The sequence below is a fragment of the Manis javanica genome, chromosome 2 (genome assembly GCF_040802235.1).
Source record: "Manis javanica isolate MJ-LG chromosome 2, MJ_LKY, whole genome shotgun sequence".
Classification (NCBI taxonomy): domain Eukaryota; kingdom Metazoa; phylum Chordata; class Mammalia; order Pholidota; family Manidae; genus Manis; species Manis javanica.
The window spans coordinates 87,116,842-87,141,554 of record NC_133157.1 but is presented as its reverse complement, the minus strand read 5'-3'; the positions used below and the strand labels follow the sequence as shown (position 1 = coordinate 87,141,554).

The 24,713-nt window shown below is 40.2% G+C and overlaps 2 protein-coding genes across 2 annotated transcripts in view; one reads left to right on the top strand and one right to left on the bottom strand.

Annotated features, from left to right (window-relative positions):
- Window positions 1-24,713, top strand: part of LOC140847731 (endogenous retrovirus group FC1 Env polyprotein-like) — a 491,917-nt gene that overhangs the window by 248,666 nt on the left and 218,538 nt on the right. The gene's annotated exons all lie outside the window — the stretch shown is intronic.
- Window positions 1-24,713, bottom strand: part of LOC108387533 (uncharacterized) — a 127,160-nt gene that overhangs the window by 88,719 nt on the left and 13,728 nt on the right.

Below are 24,713 nucleotides of genomic sequence, written 5' to 3'. Positions count from 1 at the left end.
GGATTTAGTCGGCTTGTTGGTCGGGTTGGGGCACCTCTTTGCCCAGCGGTCCTCTTGGCCACACTGGAAGCAGGGTCCCGGAGGCTCACGAGCTCCGGACTGGTCTTTGGTGTGATGAGACCCCTGTCTTGCCGGCAATAGGGCTGCCATGAAGGCTCGGGTTTGGGATACTGTCCTCTCATGTTCTTCATCACCGGTATTAAAGACTTTAAAGGCCATGTTTACCAGGTCACGGAGTGGAGTTTGGGGTCCCTCTTCTGCCTTTTTAACTTACTTCTTATGTAACTAATATTTGTTCTGGTGAAATCTAGTTCTTTACTAGTTTAAGAGTAACAAAACAGTGAATATAAATGACAAAAGACTTGCAAACAACAATGGTTAAAGATCTGATGAAAACTTACTGTAAGACAGTTGACATAAGGAAATTTGGATATTTTTCTAACACAAAACATTCAGTAACAAAATTTAGCATCATTCCCCTTGACAGTGCCTTCTAGGCAATTTAGCAGCTAAGTTTATATCAGATAAATAAGCTAAATTGGATAAATACTTTCTCTAATGAGAAAAAAAAGCCAAATTGGCCAAATACTTTCCCTAATGAGAAAAAATTCTTCTGACATGTTCCAGGGGCCCTCTGGAAAAAATTGGAGTTAACTAGAGGTAAAAGCACCTTTTTCAATTTGATTTTGGGAAGCTGTTAAAGTTTTTTTAAGGCATTTGTTTAAATAGAATCGTAAGTTACTATGAAACAATATTTATTTAACTAGACTGAAAATAAAAGATTTTAAAGGCAAATACAGAAGGTTACACAGTTATTAGCAAAGCTTAGCTTTTAGTTTTTTCATATTAAGATCTTATCTTAAATATTCAGACAACTCATTGAGACTTTAAGCATGAGAAACTGTTTTGATAAAACAATTAGAGAATTCTTTGCAATCTTTCAACATTGAGAGCAGACTAACAGTTAATAAAACTTCGTCTTTTTTTTTTTTTGAGAGGGCATCTCTCATATTGATCAAATGGTTGTTAACAACAATAAAAATCAGAATAGGGGGGTCAACGCTCAATGTACAATCATTAATCCATCTCAAGCCTAATTCTCGTCAGTCTCCAATCTTCTGAAGCATAACGAACAAGTTCTTACATGGTGAACGAATTCTTACATAGTGAATAAATTCTTACATGGTGAACAGTACAAGGGCAGTCATCACAGAAACTTTCGGTTTTGATCATGCAATATGACCTATAAACAATCAGGTCAAATATGAATATTCGTTTGATTTTTGTACTTGATTTATATGTTGATCCCACATTTCTCCTATTATTATTATTATTTTTATTTTTAATAAAATGCTGAAGTGGTAGGTAGATGCAAGATAAAGGTAGAAACATAGTTTAGTGCTGTAAGAAGGCAAATGTAGATGATCAGATGATCAGGTGTGTGCCTATGGACTAAGTATTAATCCAGGCTAGACAAGGGCAGCAAGACATTCACGGATGCAGAAGATTTCTCTGAAAGCAGGGGGGGGGGGTGAGGTTCTGAGCCTCACCTCTGTTGATCCCCAAATTCTCACCTGATGGCCCCCCTGCGACTGTGCCTGTCTTAGGTTGTTCCTCCCTTGAGGAATCTTACCCGTCTCTGGCTAACCAGTCATCTTCCGGGGCCATACAGGGAAATGTAAAGTTGGTAAGTGAGAGAGAAGCCATATTGTTTGCAAAGGTTAGCTTTTTACTTCTTTGCAGATTTATGCCTTGTGGCTTCTATGCCCAGCACTTGTCTCGAGGTATCTTTACCACCTGGAGGAATTATGATACTCGGTAAATTTGATATGAGGCACGAATTCTATTTAAGGGTTGTAATTAGGAAGGAAGAAGAAAAGCTATAGATGTAGCATATGAAGGAAACTTGGGAGGATTGATTATTTCTTTGACATATCTTCTTGTAGAGTACCTTAAGTATGTATAGGTTTTAAACTACTAACTAATTTGTACACACATATTAACATAATAGGAATATGGTGACATAAACAAAGCAAATCTATAATTACCATCCATCTCCAGTGAAGACAAGAAAACCCTTTAGGCACCCTAGGCATTTGTGAAAATTTATCTATGATATGATGGATATTGTCCAACTGTACTTGAACCATCAGACAAATTAAAGCAGCCCACTTCTGGGATCTGTTCACATCCCATATGTTCTTTTAACCATAGATAGTCTATAGTCATGAGATTTTGGAGTGCTACAACTTGCACCCCTCCCAACTCCTGGTTGAGTTCCAACAGTACAGATCCGGTCAAATTCGTTGTCTCACTGTATGCACATGCCAGCCTAGACATCTCCCTCCTCATTCTTATGGCAAGTCCAGGAGACGGTGGGCTGGATGCAGCCACAACCGCAGCATCGTCCGGATCCCTGTGGAGGCTTTTTGATGATCATCCCCCGGCACAAGTCCTCCAGAGAGTGCTGATGCCAGAAGCTCCTCCTCATATCGTATCTTAGTTCATTTTCTGGGTATCCAAGCTAGGCCTTGATCTTCTGCGTAGAAACAAACAGACCCTTTGCCCACACTTTGACATGCCCTCTATACCACTGTGCAGAACTCATTGGAGGTCAGCACACAGTAACTGCTTTTTTCTTTTTTTTTTTTAATTAAGAGAAAGGAATATTATCAGAAAAGAGTACCTCCATAGCTGATCATCTGACACCCTTTAAGTGATCAACATTAAGGATATTTAAAGCATGCGTTGATCTTTGATTTACCAATAGTTTTATCCTGTTAAGGAGTAATCCCCCTTTTCTTTCTTTCTTCCTTTTTTTTTTTTAAATTTTTAATCTACACTTACATGAAGAATACTATGTTTACTATGCTCTCCCCTATATCAGGTCCCCCCTAACAACCACATTACGGTTACTGTCCATCAGCTTAGCAAAATGTTGTAGAGTCACTACTTGTCCTCTCTGTGTTGTGCAGCCCACCCTCCCCTTTCTCCCTCCCCCCCATGCATGCTAATCCTAATACCCTCCTTCTTCTTCCCCCCCCTTATCCCTCCCTGCCCACCCATCCTCCCCAGTTCCTTTCCCTTTGGTACCTGTTAGTCCATTTTTGGGTTCTGTAATTCCACTGCTGTTTTGTTCCTTCAGTTTTTCCTTTGTTCCTATACTCCTCAGATGAGTGAAATCATTTGGTATTTCTCTTTTTCTGCTTGGCTTATTTCGCTGAGCATAATACTCTCCAGCTCCATCCATGTTGCTGCAAATGGTTGGATTTTTCCACTTCTTATGGCTGAGTAGTATTCCATTGTGTATATGTACCACATCTTCTTTATCCATTCATCTACCGATGGACATTTAGGTTGCTTCCAATTCTTGGCTATTGTAAATAGTGCTGTGATAAACATAGGAGTGCATCTGTCTTTCTCAAACTTGATTGCTGCGTTCTTAGGGTAAATTCCTAGGAGTGGAATTCCTAGGTCAAATGGTAGGTCTGTTTTGAGCATTTTGATGCACCTCCATACTGCTTTCCACAATGGTTGAACTAATTTACATTCCCACCAGCAGTGTAGGAGGGTTCCCCTTTCTCCACAGCCTCGCCAACATTTGTTGTTGTTTGTCTTTTGGATGGCAGCTATCCTTACTGGTGTGAGGTGATACCTCATTGTAGTTTTAATTTGCATTTCTCTGATAATTAGCGATGTGGAGCATCTTTTCATGTGTCTCTTGGCCATCTGTATTTCTTTTTTGGAGAACTGTCTGTTCAGTTCCTCTGCCCATTTTTTAATTGGGTTATTTGTTTTTTGTTTGTTGAGGCGTGTGAGCTCTTTATATATTCTGGACGTCAAGCCTTTATCGGATCTGTCATTTTCAAATATATTCTCCCATACTGTAGGGTTCCTTTTTGTTCTATTGATGGTGTCTTTCGCTGTACAGAAGCTTTTCAGCTTAATGTAGTCCCACTTGCTCATTTTTGCTGTTGTTTTCCTTGCCCGGGGAGATATGTTCAAGAAGAGATCACTCATGTTTATGTCTAAGAGGTTTTTGCCTATGTTTTTTTCCAAGAGTTTAATGGTTTCGTGACTTACATTCAGGTCTTTGATCCATTTTGAGTTTACCTTTGTATATGGGGTTAGACAATGGTCCAGTTTCATTCTCCTACATGTAGCTGTCCAGTTTTGCCAGCACCATCTGTTGAAGAGACTGTCATTTTGCCATTGTATGTCCATGGCTCCTTTATCAAATATTAATTGACCATATATGTTTGGGTTAATTTCTGGGGTCTCTAATCTGTTCCACTGGTCTGTGGCTCTGTTCTTGTGCCAGTACCAAATTGTCTTGATTACTATGGCTTTGTAGTAGAGCTTGAAGTTGGGGAGTGAGATCCCCCCTACTTTATTCTTCTTTTTCAGGATTGCTTTGGCTATTCGGGGTCTTTGGTGTTTCCATATGAATTTTTGAATTATTTGTTCCAATTCATTGAAGAATGTTGCTGGTAATTTGAGAGGGATTGCATCAAATCTGTATATTGCTTTGGGCAGGATGGCCATTTTAACGATATTAATTCTTCCTAGCCACGAGCATGGGATGAGTTTCCATCTGTTAGTGTCCCCTTTAATTTCTCTTAAGAGTAACTTGTAGTTTTCAGAGTATAAGTCTTTCACTTCTTTGGTTAGGTTTATTCCTAGGTATTTTATTCTTTTTGATGCAATGGTGAATGGAATTGTTTTCCTGATTTCTCTTTCTATTGATTCGTTGTTAGTGTATAGGAAAGCTACAGATTTCTGTGTGTTAATTTTGTATCCTGCAACTTTGCTGTATTCCGATATCAGTTCTAGTAGTTTTGGAGTGGAGTCTTTAGGGTTTTTTATGTACAGTATCATATCATCTGCAAATAGTGACAGTTTAACTTCTTCTTTACCAATCTGGATTCCTTGTATTTCTTTGTTTTGTCTGATTGCCGTGGCTAGGACCTCCAGTACTATGTTAAATAACAGTGGGGAGAGTGGGCATCCCTGTCTGGTTCCCGATCTCAGTGGAAATGCTTTCAGCTTCTCGCTGTTCACTATAATGCTGGCTGTGGGTTTATCATATATGGCCTTTATTATGTTGAGGTACTTGCCCTCTATTCCCATTTTGCTGAGAGTTTCTATCATGAATGGATGTTGAATTTTGTCAGATGCTTTTTCAGCATCTATGGAGATGATCATGTGGTTTTTGTCTTTCTTTTTGTTGATGTGGTGGATGATGTTGATGGATTTTCGAATGTTGTACCATCCTTGCATCCCTGGGATGAACCCCCCTTGGTCATGGTGTATGATCCTTTTGATATACTGTTGAATTCTGTTTGCTAATATTTTATTGAGTATTTTTGCATCTACATTCATCAGGGATATTGGTCTGTAATTTTCTTTTTTGGTGGGGTCTTTGCCTGGTTTTGGTATTAGGGTGATGTTGGCCTCATAGAATGAGTTTGGGAATATTCCCTCTTCTTCAATTTTGTGGAACACTTTAAGGAGAATGGGTATTATGTCTTCTCTGTGTGTCTGATAAAATTCCGAGGTAAATCCGTCCGGCCCCGGGGTTTTGTTCTTGGGTAGTTTTTTGATTACTGTTTCAATTTCTTTGCTTGTAATTGGTTTGTTTAACTTTTGTGTTTCTTCCTTGGTCAGTCTTGGGAGGTTGTATTTTTCTAGGAAGTTGTCCATTTCTTCTAGGTTTTCCAGCTTGTTGGCATATAGGTTTTCATAGTAGTCTTTAATAATTCTTTGTATTTCTGTGGAGTCTGTCGTGATTTTTCCATTCTCATTTCTGATTATGTTGATTTGTGTTGACTCTCTTTTTCTCTTAATAAGTTGGGCTAGAGGCTTATCTATTTTGTTTATTTTCTCAAAGAACCAGCTCTTGGTTTCGTTGATTTTTGGTATTGTTTTATTCTTCTCAATTTTGTTTATTTCTTCTCTGATCTTTATTATGTCCCTCCTTCTGCTGACTTTAGGCCTCATTTGTTCTTCTTTTTCCAGTTTTAATAATTGTGATGTTAGACTATTCATTTGGGATTGTTCTTCCTTCTTCAAGTGTGCCTGGATTGCTATATACTTTCCTCTTAAGACTGCTTTCGCTGCATCCCACAGAAGTTGGGGCTTAGTGTTGTTGTTATTTGTTTCTATATATTCCTTGATCTCTATTTTGATTTGTTCATTGATCCATTGATTATTTAGTAGCATGTTGTTATGCCTCCATGTGTTTGTGAGCCTTTTTGTTTTCTTTGTAGAATTTATTTCTACTTTCATACCTTTGTGGTCTGAAAAATTGGTTGGTAGAATTTCAATATTTTGGAATTTACTGAGGCTCTTTTTGTGAGCTAGTATGTGGTCTATTCTGGAGAATATTCCATGTGCACTTGAGAAGAATGTATATCCTGTTGCTTTTGGATGTAGAGTTCTATAGATGTCTATTAGGTCCATCTGTTCTAGTGTGTTGTTCAGTGCCTGTGTGTCTTTACTTATTTTCTGCCCGGTGGATCTATCCTTTGGGGTGAGTGGTGTGTTGAAGTCTCCTACAGTGAATGCATTGCAGTCTATTTCCCTCTTTAGTTCTGTTAGTATTTGCTTCACATATGCTGGTGCTTCTGTATTGGGTGCATATATATTTAGAATGGTTATATCCTCTTGTTGGACTGAGCCCTTTATCATTATGTAGTGGCCTTCTTTATCTCTTGTTACTTTCTTTGTTTTGAAGTCTATTTTGTCTGATATTAGTACTGCAACCCCTGCTTTCTTCTCACTGTTGTTTGCCTGAAATATGTTTTTCCATCCCTTGACTTTTAGTCTATGCTTATCTTTGGGTTTAAGGTGAGTTTCTTGTAAGCAGCATATAGATGGGTCTTGCTTTTTTATCCATTCTATTACTCTATGTCTTTTGATTGGTGCATTAAGTCCATTTACATTTAGGGTGACTATTGAGAGATATGTACTTATTGCCATTTCAGGCTTTAGATTCGTGGTTACCAAAGGTTCAAGGTTAGCTTCTTTAGTATCTTACTGCCTAACTTAGCTCGCTTATTGAGCTGTTATATACACTGTCTGGAGATTCTTTTCTTCTCTCCCTTATTATTCCTCCTCCTCCATTCTTCATATGTTGTGTGTTTTGTTCTGTGCTCTGTTTAGGGGTGCTCCCATCTAGAGCAGTCCCTGTAGGATGCCCTGTAGAGGTGGTTTGTGGGAAGCAAATTCCCTCAGCTTTTGCTTGTCTGGGAATTGTTTAATCCCACCATCATATTTAAATGATAGTCGTGCTGGATACAGTATCCTTGGTTCAAGGCCATTCTGTTTCATTGCATTAAGTATATTATGCCATTCTCTTCTGGCCTGTAGGGTTTCTGTTGAGAAGTCTGATGTTAGCCTGATTGGTTTTCCTTTATAGGTGACCTTTTTCTCTCTAGCTGCCTTTAAAACTCTTTCCTTGTCCTTGATCCTTGCCATTTTAATTACTATGTGTCTTGGTGTTGTCCTCCTTGGATCCTTTCTGTTGGGGGTTCTGTATAATTCCATGGTCTGTTCGATTATTTCCTCCCCCAGTTTGGGGAAGTTTTCAGCAATTATTTCTTCAAAGACACTTTCTATCCCTTTTCCTCTTTCTTACTCTTCTGGTATCCCTATAATACGAATGTTATTCCTTTTGTATTGGTCACATATTTCTCTTAGTGTTGTTTCATTCCTGTAGATCCTTTTATCTCTCTCTATGTCAGCTTCTATACGTTCCTGTTCTCTGGCTTCTATTCCTTCAATGGCCTCTTGCATCTTATCCATTCTGCTTATAAATCCTTCCAGGGATTGTTTCACTTCTGTGATCTCTTTCCTGACATCTGTGATCTCCTTCCGGACTTCATCCCACTGCTCTTGTATTTTTCTCTGCATCTCATCCCACTGCTCTTGCATTTTTCTCTGCATCTCATCCCATTGCTCTTGCATTTTTCTCTGCATCTCTGTCAGCATGTTCATGATTTTTATTTTGAATTCTTTTTCAGGAAGACTAGTTAGGTCTGTCTCCTTCTCAGGTGTTGTCTCTGTGATCTTTGTCTGCCTGTAGTTTTGTCTTTTCATGGTGATAGAGATAGTTTGCAGAGCTGGTACAAGTGACCGCTGGAAGAGCTTCCCTTCTTGTTGGTTTGTAGCCTTTTCCTGGGAGACTTGCAATCTCCAGTTGCTTGTGCTGGGCAGCTGTGCGCAGACAGGGCTTCTCCTTCCTGCCTAGTTGCTTTAGGGTTTATCTCCGCTGTTGCTGTGGGCTTGGCCTGGCTGGGGCTGTTACTCCAAAATGGTGGAGCCCCATTGGAGGGGGAGCAGCCAGGAGGCTATTTATCTCCGTAAGGGGCCTCTGTGCTCCCTGCTGCCCAGGGGGTTAGAGTGCCCAGAGATCCCCAGATTCCCTGCCTCTGGTCTAAGTGACCTGTCCTGCCCCTTTAAGACTTCCAAAAAGCACTCCCCTTCGCAAGGCGCTGGGTTCTTGCAGGTGTGGATGTGGTCTGGATGTTGTCCTGTGTCCTGTGGTCTCTATTTTAGGAAGATTTTTCTTTGTTATATTTTCATAGCTCTATGTGTTTTTGGGAGGAGATTTCCACTGCTCTACTCATGCCGCCATCCTGGCTCCGCCCCCCTAAAACTTTGTCTTTTTAACTGAAAACAAAATTTTAATTTTGCTGTGTACTTGATACTGAGACTCATTTGCTTTAATTTTATGTAGCATGACCATATTAAATTCTTCCACAAGCTTTCTACAACTTTCTTTTTACATTCAGTGTTCTCCCTCTTTAAATAAATAGCTGTACTTTAGAACAATTACCTTCTTTTACTTTCAACAAAATGAATTTCTATTCTTTCTACTTTCTCTTATTAAAACACACATCTTTTTAGCAAGTAGAGATGTTTTCTTCTTAAATAGCTCTAATTAGACCTCAAAACTATTAGGAACTTTAATTTTCAGTGAACCCTGAGAAGTGGGCTACTGTAAACCATTGCACTAGCACTCTTTAGATTAACAAATTCATGAACACACTTTATAATTCTGACGCCATGTGCTTTAAAGCATAATCTCTAAGCACAAAATATGTCTACTTAACTAGAAAAACTTTAAGATTCTAGGTTACCACAAAAATTTTCAGGCTGCAGGCAGGCACACACACTGCAATACAGTCACTAAGATGTTCACTTGCTATGCCCAATTCACCCACTCCCAACAACCACACCAGACCACTCACAAAATGGCAGGTGTGGGGAGGGGTGTAGGGTTGGGAGAGAAAGGAGGCAGGTCTGTGCTGGGAGGAGTCTTGTCCGTGGCTTACAGAACTGGAGGGCAAGAGGAGCGTGTTCCAGTGGGGGAAGAGGGTGGTGAAGGCAGAAGGACAGGGGCAGGGGGTGGTGCAGCTACCGGAAGAGGATAGGAGCAGGAAGATGGCATGGTTGAGAATGTAGGACTTTACGATGGCAGCAACATGGGGGAGGCCCAAGAACTTAAAGATGGTGGCAGAGAGGGATGGGGGTAGTGAGCTGAGAGAAGTGGGAGACCAAGGTTCTCTGGCGGATATGAAAAGGAAAAAGGGCTGGGCAGAGTAAGAGACTGACAATCTTTAACTGGTGATTGGGCCAGGAGAACTGAGTCGTTGAACACTTAACATAAAGGTCTGGGCAGGAGCGCAAAGTCCAAAAAGCCTGCACATATGGGATTTCACCCTACTTTCTGCTCCGGTGGCAATAATTAGTCAAGTTGGTGAGGAGGCCAAAATTGAAAGTTCCCTCAGGGGGCCAGCGAGATTGATTGCCCAAGGGATACTGAGGCCTGTCCTCAGAGCAAAGAAAGACTAGCTTCCGTTTGCAGACTTCCTGGGACAAATAGAGAGTAGCCAAATTGGAAATGAGACACCACAGCGGGGTCTGAGCCTCTGCTTTCAAGGGCTGGTTCCCCATGTCTGCGCCACTCCCCAACTAATCCCACTGAGAGGAGCGCCCAGCGTCCCAAGCTTGCCAAGTCAGGGGAGACATCCTGGAGCCTGGGTGAGGGACGTCTCCCACACCGCAGGGCCAGGGGTGGGTATCCTGGATGCCCACAGTGGATGGGCTGTATGCCCAGGGGCAGGATGCCCCAACCTGGACATAGCTATGATTTTAGACAGACCAGGTGAAATGGAGTTAGTAAGGGAAACAGACCAGGGGAAACTGAGGGACTCACCGGAAAATAGTCCACATAGTGGAGAGCAGGCTGAGGTCCTGGGTCGGGGAAGGAGGGGGCAGGGCCGCCGATGGCCAGTTGGGGTCCTGTGCTCACGCTCCTTCCTGGGTTTTTTCGGCACCAAATGTAAGATAAATTCTAGCCAAAATAAGCAGGCAACGAGAGGCAACAAAGGGCCAGGCAGTTTATTTGAGCGCAATTCCCGGGGGAGGTTCACCAGTCTATGTAAACAGAGGCTGGAGAAGTCGCCCCTAACCAGATAGGCGGGGAGTTTTTATAAGCACAGGGAGGGGAGGGGGAAGTGGGCCATGCCAGGGGTATGTGGGGAATTTTTTATTGGCTCAGGGTCGGATGATGGACAGCCAGAGGTCTCCTCCTTCTGGATGGAGGGGGTCTGCATCAGGGGTTTGTCGGCACATCACGGGACTGGAATCCTGGAAGAGCTGTCCGTTCCTTCCTTATATGGCACAGAGCTATTTGGTGCTATCTTTGTTCCATTTGCACTGTCCTTGCTTTCCTACCTCCAGTGCTTCCAGCCTTACAGTCCACACCCCTAGCCCTTTGTGACATTCCTGAAAAATCCTTAAAAGGGGGAACCCCCAACCTTTCAGAGTGCTCCTCTCTCTCTGAGGTCGCCTGCACTTTCTAAGTAACTTTAAATAAAACTTTTACTCTCCTTCACTACTGTGTCTCTGCCCTTCAATTCTTTCTTGCGGTGGGGACAAGAACGGAGGAAAATACACAATGCCTCTCCCCTAACAAAACCAATAAAGACACAGCTTACCTGAAGAACACTATAGACCAAAGAGATCTAACAGACCTATACAGAACTTTCCACCCAACAGAAAACATTCTTCTCAAGTACACACAGGATAGATCACATTATGTCACAAAAATCTTAACAAATTTAAGACAGAAATCATTTCAAGTATCTTTTCTGAATGAGAAATCAACAGCAAGAAAATAGGAAAATGAACAAATACATGGAAACTGAACACATTTGAACACACATGTCAAAAGGAAATCAAAAGGGAATTTAAAAAGTATCTTGATTCAAGTGAAAACAAAAATACAACATACTAAAACTTATGAGATTCAGCAAAGGCAGTACTAAGAGGAAAGTTTATTGTAATAATGCCTACATCAAAAATGGATATGAAAAATGAATATCAAATAAACAACTAACTTTACATCTTGAGGAACTAGCAGAAAAAGAACAACAAAATGAGCCCAAAGTTAGATATGAAAGGAAGGGATAAAGTATATTTATGTATTCCACTTTACATATATTGTTATAATATTTATTAATAAACATTAGCACAGAAATAAATCAAATGGAGGACAGAAAAATCAAGAAAACCAAGTGTTGGTTTTCTGAAAAGATAAACAGAATTAACAAATCCTTAGACTAAGAAAAAAGAGGTAAGATGCAAATAAAAGACTAAAAAGTGAAGATATTACAAATGTCTCAGAAATAAAAAGGATCACATGAGATTATAATGAACAAACCAGAAAATCTAGAAGGCAAACAAATTGGATAACCTAGAAGAAATGGATAAACATTGAAAATATACAACCTACCAAAATCGAGTCAAGAAGAAGAAAGCTTTAATAGTTCTATCATAAGGAGATCGAATCAGCAATCAAAAATATCCTGACAAAGAAAAACCCTGGGACAGACAGCTTTGCTGTAGAATTCTACCAAATATTCAAACAACTAATACTAATACTTCTTGAACTTGTAGGACCCCAACCTCCCTGAGAAATAAGTTAGCCTAAGAGTAGCCATCTTGAAGCCCAAAAAGCCATTCTGATATATGCCTCAGAGGGAACAACTGAAACCAGGTAACTCCTCTGGAAAAACAAGTTAATCAATCATGACTGCTGGCAGCGCTAACCTCTCGGTTAGTTAATCATAAATGCCGACCCTACCTTGCTACACCCCCAGGACGTGGCACTAACCCAGAAATCGTAGGTTTGAAAAATTACTGCCTTTGTAGTATTGTTATCTTGCTATGTAGTATTGTTATCTTGTTATTACAAAACAATCTGTAACCATGGTAATCCTCTAGGGCTGAATGCCTCAGAAAATCCTATATAACCACTTAGTTGTAAGTGCTCAGGGTCCTCGTTGAGACCTGCTGCGACAGGCTGACTTGGACCCCAACTAGTTGGCTTCCGAATAAATTCCTCTTGCTTGTTGCATCAAGAAACGTCTTTGGTGAGTGATTTGGGGCGGCGCCTTCCTCAGGGGAATCCAACATTTGGGGGCTCGTCCGGGATCATGCGCTCACCCCGCTTCACTCCCGAAGTCGCTCTTGGAGGAAGAGGTAAGATTAGTGGCGCCTTGAGTTGTCTGTGTTCTGTCTTCTGTTTTTCAGTGAGACCGGTCAGAATTCTGAAAAGGGGTACCCACTGTCTGGCAGCTGTCCCGATCCCGTAAAGGGGTCGAGACTGCGGTCGGTAGACATACTAGGAGCACCGCAGGCTGCAACCCTGGGGGACGCCTCGGGGAGGTTGGGAGGCCAGGGACGCCTGGTAGCCTCCCGTCTGTTTTCCTGGCAAGGTGAATCTGATGAGATAGGGTTGATTTTCAGGCGCCAGGAATATCAACCCTCTGATTCCTTTCGGTTTCTGTTTGAAAATCTGAGAAAAAACAAAAAGCGGCCGCTGTGTGTCTAATCTGTGTGTGTCTCTGTTTTTTGTGTCTTTCATGTGCCTAATAATTGTTATACTGACAATGGGACAGACTCAGACAACCCCCTAAGTGTGTAAATGAATATATCTTTCTACCTCCGGATGGTATTAATGAAATTGATTTAAAGACAAGCGCTTGTGAAAATTGAGTGTTCTAAAACTTCCAGAAAACCTGATAAAAAAGTGTTAAGCATTAATGCTAATTTGAGTTTGCCTGAGGCGGGCATGTCCTGGTAGTTGTCGGCTGCCTGAGTTTACCTAGAGTCATTTGAGTCATGTTATCTGCTAAATATTTTAAGAATAGAATGCTTAGAAGCTTGGCTTTGTCTAGTGTTCAGTGGGGGTCTTGTGAGTAGGCTAGCATAGTTGTTGCAGGTAAGTGAACTGGATAAGTGTGGCAAGTGAACACCTTTTTAATTGTGTGTTGCAGTGTGTATGCCTACCTGCAGCCTGAGAATCTTTGTAGTAACTTAAAGCCTTAGAGTTTTGTTAAGTTGAGAAGATGTGCTCTGTGTTTGCTGGGAGATTGTGCTGTGAAGCTCATGGTTGCAGAAATTGTAGAATGTGTTCATAAGTTTGTCAGTCTAGGAAATGTTGGTTTGACAGTTTGCAGTGTCCTGCTTCTCAGTGTTCACTGGAGCTTGAAGTTTCTAATAGTTTTGAGTTCTGGTTAGAACTGCTTAAAGTGATAGGGCATTTCTCTATGTTGAAAGATCACAGCAGTTTCTCATGCTTAAAGTCTCAGTGAGTTGCCATGAAATCGTAATGTTAAAGGGACTAAAAGCTAAAGTTTGTTAACAACTGTATAACCTTTATTTGCCTTTGAAATATTTTGTTATTAAAAATGATTGCATGGCCTGAAAAATTGAATTCCTAAGCAGAATAGTAACAAAGCTTTTTTCAGCTGATTAAATGCACTTAGTTAACAAACCAAAATTTATTAAACTGTAGAATCTGGACAAGATTATGTTTCTCCCAGAAAAACAGGTTTCACTGTAAAGGTTTAGATAGACGAACGTGTGACCACTTTTGAGAAAAGTTGTAATAGATTTTTTGAGAACCACCAGGTCTTCTTGTTTAATTTATATGCTGTATGTTTTAAAAAAAAAAACATGGGGGACTCTCCATATTTTTTAATGCAAATAATCTTAGAGCTTTTAATAGAATTTGCATAGCAGCTTATATCTACTATTAAAGAGTAAAACATTCTTGAAGCTTTCAGGGAAGACCTGTAAACTTAAGCACTTTCTCTGCTTTTTTGTATCTGGTCTTAGACACTTATGCTGAGTTATGTTCTTATTATTTTCACTGTTTGTAAGCTATTGATTGTAAGCCAAAGGTCATCATTTCTCAGTCCCTAAATGAAGAAGTAAAATGCCTGACCTCTTTCATCTCAAATCATATTTCTGGTCATATCTGAATATCTGTGTGAAAGAAAGAGACATTTAAATTTGAGATTCTGCTTAAACTTTTAAGTTGAATTTGACTATAGCCATATTCATTCTTTGTATGTATCTCTAACAGGTCTTTTGTATGCCTGGTGATATTATACTCTGCCTTGAGTTTAGACAGTTCTTTCAGCTAAATATGAATTCTTATTGTAGCTTTTTTCCCCTCCTGAAGATGAAAGCAGAAGAATCTACCATCTGCTACCATTCTCTCAAGAATGCTTAGTAACCTAGAATTAGTTTGACTTTCTGTATGTTGTCTTTAAAAATTGACAGCAGCAGTCTCCCCTGCTGCCCCACTTTTTAAGATACCTCGTTTACTGTGCTGAGTATATAGACAATAAATGTGTAATGATAGTTCTAAAAAAATTAAATGCAAAAAGGTGCTTTTACCTCTAGTTAACTCTGATATTTTCCAGAGGGCCCCTGGAACATGTCAGAAGAATTTTTTCTCACTAGAGAAAGTATTTGACTAATTTGGCTTATTTATCTGATATATATATATTTATTTACCAGGAAAGCACTGTCAAAGAGAATGATGCTAAACTTTGTTACTAAATGTTTTGTATTACAGAAATATCAGAATTTCCTTATGTCAACTGTTTTACAGTAAGCTCTCATCAGATCTTTAACCATTGTCATTTGTAAGTCTTTTGTCATTTATAGTATTATCCCTAAACTGGTAAAGAACTAGATTTCAGCAGAACAGGTATTAGTTACATAAGATTACATAAACTAAAGAAAATGATTTTGTGTCTTTTTGTTTCAAATGTTGCTGGTAAAATGTTTTAACCTTGTTCTCTTAAACTGACAACAGTTTAGTAAATGACTATCTTTATGAGCAGAATTGAAACATCCTTCTCTCTACTTGATCCCTCCAGAGTTTAAAAACTTTCAGTGACTGTTTTTATATTCCATGGCAGTATGTTTATTTGCACGAGTTCAATAAGAATCTGCTTTCCTTGTGAGAAGACTACTTAAGAACACTGGTTATACTACCAGGGCTTTGACTGGAATGTCGTACCTGAGAGACATGTGCATAGACTCAGATGTGAACAACTTTAAAGAACTAAGATTGACTTTATAAAGCCAACAAAGCCCCTTGGAAACTGGCCTAGTACCTTGCTTACAGAGTTCCCAGCAGCCTTACCAGGTGAGTAAAGAAGGTCACTTCCTGGCAGGTGCAGAGACCTCGAGAAGAGAAGAATTCATCCAAATCTACAGGTACTGCAGGTAAAGCCTGATGGCAAGTCTGGCTTGGCTGTCTGGCCTCAAGAGGCCTTTAAAAGTTCAATCTGAAATTCCTTACAAAAAGTTCCAGCAAAGCATATTTAAAAGAGCCTGTGTAATCAATTGCTCTTCTTGCTGCACCTGTGCAAATAATCAAGCCAGCTGTTAATTATTTTCTTAACCTAGTTACTTCTAGTAAAAATGAGAGTGATTTTAGAGAGAAGTATCGTTTCAATAATGTAGCCTCCTTCCAGAATAAAAAATCCAACTCCAGATGTTGCTACATAACCTAATAACACAATTTGTTTTATCTTGCCTAGAAGCCACAAAACTGCAAATAGTAATAAAAATGAAACCCAGAATAGAAGCGCCAGCCTTCTGAAGCCCTCTCAACTGACCAGTGATGGAGACCTAGCTGCACCCTTTACTGCGCCCCCTTCTCAGCACGAAGCAGCCAGAGCGGTCATCGCCCCTTTTCCCTAGCAGCAGCTAGAGTCTCTATCTGTAGAAGAAAGAATGAGACCATACCCATAGCCTTCCCTGGTAAAAACAGGTATTTAATCCCTCCTCCCAAGAGATGGTGGGCTTGTAACACTGGAGTGACCCCATGTGTCTCTACTTCTGCCTTCAACTCCTCCCGTGATTTCTGTATCATGGTCCAGTTAGTACCCAGACTAATGTATCATGATGACTTATCATTCGTGGCAGAATTAGAACCTAAACTAAGGTATAAAAGAGAGCCAGTCTCACTCACTCTAGCTGTATTACTAAGAGTAGGAGTCGCAGCCGGAGTAGGACCAGCGGCAGCTGCAATTATACAAGGAAACCAACATTACGAAGGACTAAGAATAGCTATCGATGAAGATTTGAGAACTATAGAACAGTCTATTTCTAAACTTGAAAAGTCCCTAACCTCTCTCTCTGAAGTAGTGCTGCAAAATAGACGAGGGTTAGATTTACTATTTCTAAAAGAAAGTGGATTGTGTGCAGCTCTAAAGGAAGAGTGCTGCTTCTATGCAGACCATACTGGAGTAGTAAGAGACTCAATGTCTAAATTAAGAGAAAGATTAGATCAGCGAAAGCGAGAACGAGAAGCTAACCAGAGCCTGTTTGAATCCTGGTTTTCTAGATCCCCATGGCTTACAACTCTAATATCCACTTTGGCAGGACCCCTGCTTATTTCAGTATTGCTCCTCACCTTAGGTCCCTGCATTTTAAATCGAGTAATAACCTTTATTAGAGAAAAAGTAAGTGCTGTGCAGGTGCTAATGCTGAGACAACAGTATCATACCCTCACACAACAAGAAGAAACCAACATTCCATGATTAGAATGTTCAGAAAAAGAAGTGGGGAATGTAGGACCCCAACCTCCCTGAGAAATAAGTTAGCCTAAGAGTAGCCATCTTGAAGCCCAAAAAGCCATTCTGATATATGACTCAGAGGGAACAACTGAAACCAGGTAACTCCTCTGGAAAAACAAGTTAATCAATCATGACTGCTGGCAGCGCTAACCTCTCGGTTAGTTAATCATAAATGCCGACCCTACCTTGCTACACCCCCAGGACGTGGCACTAACCCAGAAATCGTAGGTTTGAAAAATTACTGCCTTTGTAGTATTGTTATCTTGCTATGTAGTATTGTTATCTTGTTATTACAAAACAATCTGTAACCATGGTAATCCTCTAGGGCTGAATGCCTCAGAAAATCCTATATAACCACTTAGTTGTAAGTGCTCAGGGTCCTCGTTGAGACCTGCTGCGACAGGCTGACTTGGACCCCAACTAGTTGGCTTCCGAATAAATTCCTCTTGCTTGTTGCATCAAGAAACGTCTTTGGTGAGTGATTTGGGGCGGCACCTTCCTCAGGGGAATCCAACAAACTCTTTAAAAAAAAATGGAATAGGGAACACTTCCAAATTCATTTTATGAGGTCAACATCACTGATTCTAAAACCAGGGAAAGACACTACAAGAAAAACTATAAGCCAACATCCCTGATGAACACAGATTCAAAAATCCTCAACAGAAGACTAGCAAACTGAATTTAACAGCACATATCATGACAAAGTGGGACACAAGGATATTTAACTATATGCAAATCAATCTGTATGATACACCACATAAAGAAATGAAAGAAAAAAAACCCCACCAACTCAAAAGACAGAGAAAAAACATTTGACAAAGTTCCAACATCCACTCAGGATTAAAGATGTCAACAAAACAGGGATAGAAGGACATTTCCTGATGGCTGACATCACAATCAATGGGGGAATACTGAAAGCTTGTCCTTTAAGATCCAGTAGAAGAAGGGTACCCACTCTCATCACTTCTATTCAACATAGCATTGGAGTCCTATCTAGAGAATCAGACAAGAAAAGAAATAAAAGGCATTTAAATCCAAAAGGAAGGAGTAAAGTTCTGTTTGCAGATGACAAGATCCTATATGTAGAAAACCCTAAAAACTCAAAACAAAAAAGAAACATTAGAATGAATAAGCAATTTTAGTCAAGTGGAGGACACAAAAATCAATATAGAAAAATCAGTAGTGTTTCTATATACTAACAACAAATTAAGGGAAAAGAAAACTTAAAAATACTTAGGCATAAACTTTCATCAAAGAGGTGAAAGACTTGTATACTCATATTATAAAACACTGATATAAGAAATTAAGGAAGACACAGATGAACAGAAAGACATCATGTGTTGATGAATTGAAGAATTAGTACTGTTAAAATAAAATGTCCATACTACCCAGTGATCCATGGATTCAGGGCAATCCCTATCAAAATCTCAATGGCATTCTTTACAGACACAGAAAAAGGGGTCCTAAAATTCATATGGAACCACAAAAGACCCTACACAGCCACAGCAATCTTGAGAAAAAAGAGTAATGCTGGAGGCACCACACTTCCAGACTTTGAAATATTATAGTAATGAACACAGTATGTACTGGTATAAATGTTAGGTGGCAAAATAGATATGAGAGGGATGGAAAGAGAATAAGGTCAGTAAAGCCCACTAGAAAGGACTCAGTTAACAAGGTAAAACTAGAAAACCAGAAAAGACTCAGAGTTAATCAGTTAAAGCTCAAAAGGTCAGGAGAAACTTGGCCCTGAATGTTTGAATATTCCCCAGATAAAGGGAAGTAGCTCAGCATAACCCATGTCTTCATTGAGTCAATTAGATCATGCCATCGTAAAATTTACTTTAGCCGGCTAAAAGGCCCAGCTATAAGCAGCATAATAAACATAGTAAGATCCCACCTTAAATCCAAAATTGTATTTTAAAAAATTCAGAAAGTTAAGAAGTAAGATTCTTAACATACTGTTTAGCAAAGAAACAGTAACTTGGCCCACCCTGGACTGGGCAGATGCTCTTAATTGATATGCCCCCAGACCAAAAGGCTGCTCTTCTGGGGAGAAATCAGCAGTAAATTTCTTATGTTAATTTTGCAGAATTACCTGAAGAACTAACAAAAAGAAAGATGTAATGACCCAGGATAAACACTCTGGGACCACTTAACAAATCCACACCCCTAGCCCTTTGAAAGTCCTCAACCACCTATAAAACCCCAGACCCTAAAACCTTAGGAGCACCTCTTCTCTGAGGTAGTCCACACTCCCCCTTCTCTGAGTATGCACTTTTCTGCTTTAAATAAACCTCTCACTGCTCAACTAACAAAGTTTTGTCTCTGCACTTTTCCAGTGTGTCTTTATTACTTTGCTTTTTCATTCTCATCACCTTGTACTCTGACTTTCCTGGGTCTCCAAACTGACCTATGAAGGCAAATTCTGGCACGCTAAGACCCCCACCCCTTAAGATCCAATCACCACTGACCAGATGGTCATCCACCCCTTAAGATCCAATCACCAACGACCAGATGACTGCCCATCCCTTAAGATCCAATCACCAATGCAGAACACACCCTACCCCTATTCCTTAAAAACATGCTTTCTCACCCAGGAGCTGCTGCTCCCTCTCCCTGGGGGCAGCCATTTTCTCTTTCAGATAATAAAATCTCTTGCATGGGCCATGTCTCCTGAGTCATTCTGGGGTAAGGAGGGTCATGGCGAGATACCCTTTCAACCTACCCCAACAAGAAGAAAGGCATATAAGACGAGTGGGGAACAGAATACAGAGCCCAGAAATATATCCAAACATCTACATTTAACTGCTCTTTAACTAAACTACTGTGCACACAGTGGGAAAAGGATCATCTCTTCAACAAATAATGCTGGGGAAACTGGACATCCATAAGCAGAAGAATGAAACTGGACTCATCAACCCAAACTGCACAGAATAATGATTTCAAAATGCATTAAAACTTCAATTTAAGACCTGAAATCATAAAACTGGAAGAAAACATTGGGAGAAAGGTCCTTGACATCAGTCTTGGCAATGGTTTTCTGGGTATGACACCAAACAAACAGTCAACAAAAAAGCAAAAATAGACAAGTGAGATTGAATCAAAGTAAAAGTTTCTGGACAGCAAAAGAAACAATCAACAGAGTGAAAATACAACCTATGGAATAGAAGAAAACACTTGCAAATTGTAGTGATAATTATAAGGGATAAGTATCTAAAACGTGTGGGTAAAATTATAATATTTCCAGAATATCTCGCCTGGCTTTAGTACATATGAATATCAATAGGCATGTAGAGGTGGAAAGAAGTATGGCTTCAGTGCATTTGCATCATTCCTCAGGGGTGGAGAGAAGTTCATCTCCATATCAATGGGTAATTACCCGGGCAAGGAGGGCTTATCTGTACCCAAGAAGAGAGGAGGGAGGGCCGGTTTTACTTTTGCTGGAGCAGGAAAGAGAAACAGCCCCAGACTACAGTTTGTAAGCAATAAATGGATTTTAAACTTTATTTCTCCCTTTGACTGATTTTGGTTTTTAGAGGTATTTTGTCCCAGGATTTCCTCTCCCTGGACTTAAGTCTGGCACAGGTGGCAGAATTCCTCTGAACCCAAAATCTGTCATAATGGGTGCAGCCTTTGGGAGGGACTCCCCTAGAAATGATGGGGAAGAAGTGGCGCTCATGCCCAGGGACATTGTCTACACTCATGTGGTCATGCAGGTTCCACTACCGCTGCTGGCCATGCTAACCGCAGCCCATGGGTGGAGCCTAAGGCTACTGCTTCTGCCACTGCTGCTGCTCCTGCTGCCGGCTGGAGCCTGGTCACAACTATGGAAAGGAGCAGAGGTCCGGCACATCTTGATAGAGAAGCAACTGGCTACTGTGTACCATGCCTTGTTGGCTACGGAGCCCATCAACGGAAAAGCTCTGACCAAGGTAATAACCTCCTATCCCATTGCGGGGTGGGTGCAAGACTGTACCCGAAGTCCACGGAGTGGTGTGGCACAGACACCTACCGTATATCATGTGACTGGCCACTTGCCTTTGGCATCCCCAGGGAATGGTGAAGCAGACGCATTCACCCAGGTGTGCTGGCTAGAAGGAAAGCCTGCTTCTGATGTGGCCCAAAGGCTACATCAGCATTAGTTGCACATGGGGCAAAAGACAATGTGGGCTGTAGCCCATCAGTGGGGCTTGCTATTGACCTTTGAAGAAGTCAGCTGAGCCCAGGAGTGCCCTGCATGTTGTGCAGATCAGCAAACCACCAAGAAGGGCCTAGAGTGTCTCTTTGCAGCCTATGGCTGGTGATTGAGAGCGATCAAGGCACCCACTTTATTGGACATGCATCGCAAGGATGGGTGCAGCAATTAGGAGTAAAATGGACGTGGCCCTGGACATTTTGACACATGAACCGGCAATGGCTGGCTCTTCTGGCACCTTGGGGAAAAGGCCTGGAAGCTGGCATCCTGTGTATTCCTGGAATAACAGCAAAGTGGACCCCCCACAATCACGGTTATTTGCTTCTACAATCCTTGTGCCCTGGATAAACCCCCTGGCTGCAGCTGCCGCATGATGGCTGGAATAGATGAGTTTTGGATTTAATCTGCATGGAACTTTGAACCTAGCTGAATGCTCTGGCTTGAGAATTATCATGATTGTGTTGCTGTGGTCAAGAAAAAAGTACTTAAGGAGAGGCTTGTGACTTTGTCTAATGTTGGGTAAAAGTTTTGTGAGCAATCTAGCATGGTTGTTAGGAATGAGTAAACAACTGCTGGAGCAGGAAAGAGAGAAACAGCCCCAAACTGCAGTTTGTTAGCAATAAACGGATTTTAAACTTTACCTCTCCCTTTGACTAATTTCAGTTTTTAGAGGTATTTTGTCCTGGGATTTCCTCTCCCTGGACTTACAATATGGAAGTCATACAACTCAACAGCAGAAAAGCAAATAACCAGATTCTAAAAATAGACAAAGGACCTCGACATTTCTCAAAAGCCATACAAATGGTCAACAAGTATATGAAAATATGCTCAACATCATTAATCATCAGGGAAATGCAAATCAAAACCACCTCACACCTGTTAGAATGGCTGTTATGAAAAAGACAAACTTAACAAATACTGGTGAGGATGTGGAGAAACCTTTGTACACTGTTGGTGGGAATGTAAATGGGTGTAGTTATTATGGAAAACAGTATGGAGGTTCATCAAAATCAAAAAATAGAAATACCTTGATTCAGAATCCCATTTCTGGGTATGTATCTAAAGGAAATGATAGCAGGATCTCAAAGAGAACTGCATTCCTATGTCCATGTTCACTGAACCATCATTCTCAAAAGTCAAGATTGGAAACAATCTAAAATGTCCACTGATGAATGCATGATTAAAGGTGGTGTGTGCATATGTATATATACATACAATGCAACATTCAACCAAAAAAGGGAAGGAAATCCTGACATTTGCCCTAACATGGATAAAACTTGAGGGCATTCCACTAAGTGAAATAAACCAGACATAGAAAGATAAAATTGCCTGATCTCCGTGGAATCTAAAACACTCAAACTCACAGAAACAAGAGAGGAGAATGGTGGTTTTCAGGGGCTGAGGAAATGGGGAATGGGGAGGTGTTGGTCAAGGTCAGCTATTCAACATAAATAAGCTCTGGAGACATAGTGTACAACGTGACTACAGTTAACACTACTGTGTTGTATACTTGAAATTTGCCAATGCATTAGATCTTAAATGTTCTCACCACAAAGAAAACAAAGGTAACTGAGTCAGGTGATGGATATGTTAATTGCTTTATTGTGGCAGTTAACTCACACTGTGTATGTATACCAAAACATGTTAGCCTTAAATATATACAAATTTTACTTGATACATTATTAAAGATGGGTAAATGCACAGCCATAGACATTTTACTATCTAAGATATGTAAATAGAATATGAACACATGAAAAGACAGTTAACTAGCCATTAAGGAGATGCAAATTAAAACCATGATGAGGTATCACTACACCCCTTACAACCACTAATCCAAACAAGAGTGACAGTACCAAGTACCAGGGAGATCAGGAAGTAACTGCGTTTCTCTGGCACTGCTGGCGGAAGTGCCAAACTATACAGCTAGTCTGGAAAGCAGTCTGGCAGTTTCTTAAAGAACACAACATATACCTACCATTAAACCTCAATCACACCCCTGGGCATTTATCCCACAGAAAAAGTAATTTATGTTCACACAAAAATCTGAATGTCTGTGCTCACAGGAGCTTTATTTAAAATAGCCAAAAATCAGAAACTCAGAATGTCTTCCAATAGGAGACTGGCTAAACAAACTATGACATAGAGTGGGATACTATGTGCCAATCAGAGAAATAACCTAATGATATACACTACAACTTAATGTCGACATCATCAAATACTATATGTTTCTATTTCTGTAACATTCTTGAAATGGCAAAACTACAGAGATGAAGAGATTAGTAGCTGGGAGGTCAGAGATGTAGTGGAAGAGGGCGTGGGTATGCTTACAAAGAGGGGAGCATGAGGGAAATCCTTGTGGTGACAAAGCACTTCCGTATTGTGATTACGGCGGTGGGTACATGAAGCTCCGCATGTGAAAAAATGGCACAGGGCCATTGACACACATTGTACCAACGTCTGTTCCCTGGTGCTGAGAGTGTATTACAGCTATGTAAGGTACAGCTACTGGGAGAAATGTATGAAGATACAATTGTGCCAATTCCTTTGACTCTATATACCACATAAAAAGAGTTTTTAAAAAGTATTTGTAGAAACCAAGAATAATCTTAACATTTTGTTTTTAAAAGCCAAAGATGAAGAAAAAAGGTTACAAAACATACAAGTATTGATAAAGGTCTGAACTTCCTCAATGAATAAGACCAAAAAGCCAAAAAGCTAAACAAAAAAGGGGCTAAAGGTGTGATCAAACACTTCATTAAAGGAGATTATGAATGGTTAAAAAGTACAGGAAAAGAAGTTAAATACTGTTAGTCACTGGGAAATACAAATTAAAACCAGTATGATACAACTAGACTCCAACTAGATGGTTAGAAACAGTAAGTATGACTTACCAAACCAAAGCTGGTAACCACAGAGCAATGAGAACTCAGGCATTGCTTAGAGCCAGATTGGAAACATTGGACAGTTTCTCATAAAGTTACATATAAACTTAGCAGAAGACTCAGCAAGCCCACTCTCAGGTATTTACACAGGAGAAATGAAAACATGGTGGCACAAAGACTTGTTTGTAAATCTTCACAGCAGCTTTATTCGTAAGAGCCCAAGCGTCTAATGACGAAAGGATTAACAAACTGTGGTACAGTCACATAAAGGACTACTAGTCAGGATAAAGAGAACAAACCAGTGATACACACATATGCACAAGTCTCAAAAGCATTATGCTAAGTGAAAGAAGCCCGACAGAAGAGGGTACCATACTTTGTGATTCCATTATATAAATTTCGAGAAAAGGCAAAACGATGGCAATAGAAAGCAGATCAGTGATGGCAAGGGGTGTGAAAGGCAGGGCTGGAGGGAGGGGATTCACTGCAAAGAGGTATAAGGATCTTTTGGCATGATGAAAATAGTCCAAATCATGATTCTGATGATGGAAATATACTGTATGATTTTTTAAAACTCTATGACTTTTCCATTGAAAAGTGTAGAGTTTTTTTTTCTGTTAAATACACCTCAATAAAAGTGATTAACATTTAAAAAAGAACAAACAGAATTGCAGT